Source organism: Amblyomma mixtum, chromosome 3 (genome assembly GCF_055824585.1).
Source record: "Amblyomma mixtum isolate Tamu chromosome 3, ASM5582458v1, whole genome shotgun sequence".
Taxonomy (NCBI): Eukaryota; Metazoa; Arthropoda; class Arachnida; order Ixodida; family Ixodidae; genus Amblyomma; species Amblyomma mixtum.
Window position 1 is genome coordinate 60,362,872 of NC_143014.1, and position 7,165 is coordinate 60,370,036.

At 42.2% G+C, this 7,165-nt stretch overlaps 1 long non-coding RNA gene across 1 annotated transcript; it reads right to left on the minus strand.

Moving 5' to 3' along the window:
* Positions 1-373: 373 nt before the first annotated feature.
* On the minus strand, positions 374-6,525 carry LOC149350365 (uncharacterized). Its single transcript, XR_016290353.1, has 4 exons — positions 6,359-6,525; positions 2,500-2,634; positions 1,799-1,950; positions 374-866 (listed from the first exon to the last, which is right to left on the minus strand). It is a non-coding gene; the product is annotated as an uncharacterized LOC149350365 (long non-coding RNA).
* Between the last annotated feature and the right edge of the window lie 640 nt (positions 6,526-7,165).

Genomic DNA, 7,165 nt, shown 5'->3' on the forward strand with positions numbered 1-7,165 from the left:
CTGCACACAAGGGACTATAGGGTGAAATATAAAGTTCACAAAACACCTGATATGAATGAAATCATTCTGTAGTAATTCTTAACAGATATACTATATGCATATTCCAGTACCGTTAAACCACACTTCTTGCATCAAATTCACAGTATACAATCATGATTTCTGTTGGTTGGACACCTAGTCCATCAGCCAAACTATACAAATAGAGTCTGATGCACCCCTAAGTTTAAAGCTTGAGGTTGTGGGATGAGATATTAAAACTCTTCTTTCATCACTATGCAACCTAGAATCGCCTCCTGCATAGACAAATGGGCAATAATACACAGATATGCTTGCACTTCAGCAGTGTTGTTCATGGTTGATGAACACAAGCATCCATTACATCAAAGCTTTATTTCACTGCCACAAAAAATACAATACTTAATTACTCGGAGGAAATTGAGGCTTTTATTTTCAAATATGACAGCTGTCTCTTAAGATGCTATATTTGATGTGTTAAGCTTTACCTTAACGCTTATCCGAAACCTTCAATCCTTTATTATCAAAACAATGAACTATATATACAGGAATGGCTGTGTCTAAATAAGTCTGAGGCCTTTAAGCAGACTCTTCAGTTTGAAGGATATCAGCCCTTTATCAAATTTTTCGTTTTGCAGCAGCAATGTCTGAACTAGTCCCAAAGTTTAGCCAAAAGCATGCGGATAAGAAAGGTACAAAATGAAGTAGACAGCTAGGCACAAAATAAGGGCACTCTTCATAGATGAGCCGGGAGCCAAGGCAATGGTGTTCTTCCTGGTGACGATCATTATCAGTCCGTCGTCAGTAATGATACATGGGCCTGGTACGGGCCTGTCAGTGTTGCATCTCCCCTTTAATGCAAAAACAGTCCAGGCTATACGCAACAATTCATTGACTGCCTTGATACGATGATTTGAATGATACATTATTTCAAATGTAAAACAATAAATGCTCATTTAAATTACTCAACGAGGATTCGAAAGACACTACTACATACGAATCAGCATGTAATATTAGCCTAGGCCCCTAAATAATTTATAATTGAACTTTTTCTGTCATGCTAATTCGGCTTCAACAGCTGAACGATAGCTGTAACATCAAAAAGTGCTTTTGTCACGTGAGGCATGGAAAAACGTCCATGTAGTCACTGCTTCTTTGTTTTGATTTACTGCACTGCTGAAGTCAGCCTTCTTCAAGAACCACAATGACAACAAATGAGGAAGCAGTGATCATACTGCAGTTTTTTCACGTCTCACATGACCTGCAAGCACACACTGACGTCAGAGTCCTAATTCGGCTGTTGAAACCGAAACAGCACGAGAAAGAAATGCAATTATAAATTATTTATTGGTCGTAGGAGAACACCGGGTGGTAATTCATGCATAATAATGCCTCACACATCACCACAAGCAAGAAAACACGAATCAAAATGTTAAGTGTCTATAGTTTAAGCTCAATTTTAACTAAGCATGAAAAACATTAATCACTGCCTATAATAATTTCTATCCTGCATTCTTTTGAATGTATACCAGTGAACACTCATTTGAATGGCTAGTTTTTATAGCAGTGGAAGAACTGAATGCTAGCCTCCATACATTCTTTGTCAAGAAAAATTCATCATTTATATTAAACAATAAAATAAACATGCACCAAAGGTTCTTGCACATTTTCAGCCAAGTATTATAGACATACCTATTATGCTGCCCAGGGACCCCAAATATTTTATGCATTTTCATTGTTGCTTAAGTCTATCAGCAGTAATTACAAAAGGAAGCTGTCTTACCTGTGTGATCACACAGAATTCAGAATTTTTTGGTTGAAGATACCCATCCAGCTCCATAAAATCTGCCCTGTGAAGTGCCTGCTGGACATCTCTTATTATCTTTCCATATCTTGCATTGTTGCTTTAAAAAGAATTTCTGCTTCAAGTGTAAGCTGCAAAAAAAACACCAACTTAAGCACATATTTTACAGAAACTATTATTCGACCTTCGTAAGGAAACTGCCCATAATTTGCAAAGATATCAAAAATATTGACAATTTCATGAGTCTATTGGGACCTCACACAGCAAGACACCAAATGCAGATGCTAGGGCAAATTGCAAAATGCAGAATCTATGCTCTACCTTTCCTATTTTTAAATGAGTAAAGGTAAGGACACTAAAATGATCCAGATACTGCCGATCATTACCTGTACAGATGACAGTTATGTAATGCACTGCATATATGCTGATTCATTTATGTGCTCCAGGGTAAGTTACATTGAAACCACATCCTTGTTTTCCAATGCAACTTGCAATAGCTCTTTACAGATGAAGGAATATGCAACTAGTGACATGCACTGAGAAAAGTGATCACTACCAGCAACAGAACAGTTTATATTTACTCATAGGGGATGTGCTGAAGTGTTTTGCAGGTTGCATTGTGCTATGAAGCTTGTTCAAAATTCTTGACAAGAACCAAAAGCAAAATAGCATACTCTTACCACGTCTGCATTCAATGAGTAGGCAGGCAGCTGTTGTGGAGTCTCAGCCTTATGAGCCGCAAATGTTACATGCAGAAGAGCCTTCATTCTTGTCCGGTTCAAGTGTCCAGCATCAAACGCAGCATCCTGTAGTGCCTAAATGTGAACAAAAACTTTTACAAAATTCATTCCAATGAGTATTGTTAGCAAAATCACACGGCAGCCGAAAAATGTGTGCACTGAAATCCCATGATTGTTTCAAGGACATTGCATATCATTGCAACGCCTTTTACGTCACTGCAAGGTCTTGTGATACCAGCGTAACATTTGAAGCTGTGCATTTTCATCATCAGGTATACTACTGAGGTAGAAACCATTTATTATAAGCAAAGAAAGGCTACTGTTACCTTCAATTCAAGCAGGGCATCATTTAGAGAAACAGCTGGCTGAGAAACATCAGCATTGTGAACAATAGATGCAGCAGCTACTTTCTTTGCATGCAGTTCTCTTGTTTTCTTTGCCGAGCTTACAGAGGTAATGAATTTGCACTGTGGGAAAACCATAATATGAAAAGGCTGAGTGCATCAATTTAGTGCTTACATTTCGTACAATAAAACATATTTAAAAAGATATCTTTATTTTCACAAAATAGACCTAACATAAGCTTACATTATATTTACAGGAGCTTTCAAAATTTTACTCTTTTTCACAAATATAGTAATATAGTATAATATAATGTAATATAATATAATATAATATAGCGATATTGCATGCAGTTACCCTTGCAATATCAAAAGTTTTTCAAATAACAAGCATTCAAATAACAAGCATATACTTTATCACATTTTACTCATCGCCCTGACAACTGGTTCAATATGCCATTGCACACAAAGAAATCACATTTACGTGGCTACAAAACAGATCTACGATTCGCACCGTATTTGCTACAACAGGAATGAACACTAAACAAGATACCATACAACCAAACGTGCGCACGCTTACATTACCTGGACGTAAAGGCACAGGATCATTTCGCTCACCTTTTTGAAGCCGCTAACTTTTTAACGAGGGAAATATAAAGGGCGCTATTAGCTAGTATACATACTTCAGAATAAGAACGATGCCTCAGGGCTTGTCGATCGGCACCTTCTACGCTTGATATAGGCACAGATCGAGCTTAACGTAATTCGAAATCCAGAACTGAAATCCGCCCGGCACCGGCAACTTGCAATCCACAACCACAGGAAACTATAGCGTATGGTCCATTTCGTTGCGGAACCCGAATTCGCAAGGTCCATGACGAGCGCGCGTAAACCTGACCACACACGTAAAAAAGCGCCCGGAACGCAACGGCCGTGAACGGCGCCGGCCGTGGAATTAGCAGCTCCTGCTACCATAGCCTCCTATATATTCTGTGCCTGCCGGATCACGGAACGAACAAAGGGGACGCGCCGTCACTGCAGTTGCGCGGCGCCGCCACTCATCGTGGTGGGGGCGCCACTCACGTTGGGGTGCTGCGCATCAGTTTCAGCGGTGAATTGGTGGTCGAGTGCCGCTCGTGAGACAGATTGCGCATTTTTCTGTGCATTTCCTGTGCAATTTATCAGCGTCCACGAATAATTCATGTTTCAAACTGGCTGCTTCTTGTCAGGAACGTGTGCTGAAGGGCGCATGCATGAATGTTCACAATGTATAGCACATGCTTAAGCAATCTACTTGCACTTCGCAAATATAAAAAGCATTTTAGGTACCTAAGCACTGCGTGCACGTCGGGCAGAAAAACCAAACTTCTTTTTACGTCTAAGCACAAAAAGAAAAAAAATTATTCCCAGCATGGAAAGGAAACACAATGACGTCGGTTTCGCCCACGGGCGCAACGGGCGCGGATGGCATCGATGGTCCGGTTTACGCCCGAGTGGGCCGGGCGCACAGCTGATGGTGCCGACGGCGGGGTACATGTGTGCTGTTTTTTTTAGATTTGTTACAAGTTTTTTTATAAAGTAATTAAATAAATCATATCTGTGAAAATGTAAGCCCACGTGGTGCATTTTTCAAGTTATGCCAATGTGTTTGTGTAAATGTAGAGTGTATTATAAGTCTGCTTCCTTTTTACCAAATTATATTTCTGTCTATTTAAATAAATCAGTCTAATTGTCAGAATAACCATGTCATGGAAGCTTGTTGCATCTAAACGATAGGAGCACTGGTAGAGAGCTGATGTTACATTTAAGGATTTATTTAGAGTAAGCGGTCTGGAATGTATGGAAAAACAATGTGTTGTGCAGGAAAGTCTTGTAAGTATTTGTATTCTACCGCATTACAGTGTAGCAAGGAGTAATGCTCAATTGCTCATTCTTGTGACGTTAAGCTGCTGTAACCATTGTGGTATGACGATGCCACTGTACACTGTTTAGCCTTTCAGGAGATCATTTTATTGAGCAGCAGCCATTGATAGCTGAAATATTTCAGTAATTTAGAATGCTCCCTGAAAGTTTCTGAAACATTATGACAGCATTGCAGCAATATTGCAGTAACATTGTCATGGGAATGTTGCATGTGTGCGAATAAAAAGTTGTATCAACATTAAAAAAATGTTGTAGCAATGTTGCATTACTATTGTCTCCAGAAGTTCCTTTAAAATTGACTGAAAGTTGATGTAACATTGGAGCAATATTGTCTCAACGTAGTCTTATGTATGTTGCGTTAACGTGGCAAAAAGAGGACGCTAGCCACGTTAAGGCAATGTTAGAAGCTAATGTTGTGGCCACACTGAGGCAACAAAGCGTGCTACTAGGGGTGCCGGCTACATACTCTTGAATAATTCGAAGTAGTGTTCGGCACCCAGTTGTCCCTCCGTACGGCTCTCAACCATTGCTCCCGTAGCGCCATGTCCGCCGGAATCTCGCGGAAAGAGATGCCTGGAATCTTGCTTTTCCCATCTGAGCGGCAACGCGGCACACAGCAGTATGCCATTAGGTCCTGCAAGGCAATGGTGAGCGGTTTAACAATGCGCTTCGATATTACAGTCGTATGCTTAAAAAGTTCAGTGCAACCACACAAATTTGTCGAGCGCGAGTGCAAAAACAAAACTAATTAAGAGCTGTCAGTCAGAAAATGCGTCCACAAATATTCGAATTATACACACAGTACGCCACAGACAGATATAGTGTTTTATGCACGCTACAAATAACATTATTGCTATCAATAAAAAAATCTTGGCTCACCGTTCATGTGATGTGTGTTGTTCAGCATGCGTTGAGCGTCGCCGATTCTCGGCGCAGCACGAAGTCAGCGTCTGAGCAGTACTGTCACATCGAACGCCAGCAAGCTTTGTTTTTTTTTTTTTGCACGTGCGGGCCAAAGAGACTGAATTGCCAGTGACAAGGATCCAAATACGCGCATGCGACTGACCGACAGCGTGGTCAGCGTGGTGCAGCAGCAGACGACAAATGCAGTCGACCCCAACGTGACTAGCGCCACCACTCGGCATTCAGTAGCGTAACCAACTGAGGTGCGCCGACGGCCGCGGAGGGCGCATTCGGCAGGCACAGAAAAAATACAGGAGGCCATGCTGCTACTTTAAACATAACCGCCGTACAACTGAACAGCATTCCTAATTGTACGGCGGTCATAGCTGACAAAGAATTTCTGGCAATATCTTTAGTAACCGAGAGGAGGATCCTGGCGGAACAGCGAGCCCTATCCGCAAAACTGACAACGCCATTGCCCGCGTGCGTAGCGAACATGTGCACATTTCAATCTTCCAACCGTTGGTTCCTGCTCTAACCCACAGGCGCGGCATAATGACTAACCTAGCAGGAGCACAAAACACACATGCGCCACTAATTAACCTTACAGTAAATAAGAAAAAACCACCTACCTTTAGCAATTTTCAGCGATCCAAAGGAGACGGCGTCCTCTCTTGGCGGAAGGTACTCAAATATCGCGGCGTAGTGCGGAATACAAAATGAACGCAAAAATTAACGGAGCTTGCCGCCAGTGGCGCGCGAGAGAGATACTGTATCAGCGCTGCGGGCGCCTCAGTTGACGAAGCGGTGGCGCTGTGGTCGTGTTAGTGGCTCCGAGAAAAAAATCTGTGCTCTCCTAAGGGAGGAACTTTTCGTTACTATGGTGTTATGTTTTTCGGGCTCCTGCATGTCCGGGGCCGTCGGCGCGGGTCATGGCGGGTTCCGTTGCACGCACACGAACGTTGCGTCATACTACCGAGCTCCGTACGGGCTGTGTGTGCGGGCGGTGTTGACGATTTTGTGATGGCGCGGAAGTGATTTCTGCCGTCTGGGCTCAGTAACATGCACTAACACTGCGTAGCACAGGGCTGTTTTAGCATTTTGCGGGCATCTAAATGCGCACGCCGCTACCATGGTTCAGTGGCGCGATCTTGGAAAGAGCGTCAGTGGCTCTTTAATATTTCTGCCGTTTCGAGCGTAATGGTCATGCATTGCAATCTTCCGGTCCCTGCTGCGCTTTAGGAGTGGGTATCGTGGTATACGTTTGAAATAAAAAGAAAACTACGGTCCCATTGACGGATGTGTAAAGCAACGCATTTGTACAATATTCAAGCTTTCTGCTGCAATGATATGGAACTCTTTCACTTTAGAGTCCAAACACGAAATGGATGTTTTAACATCCTACACTAAAATGTTACGAGAAGTTGCAAGACACCCTG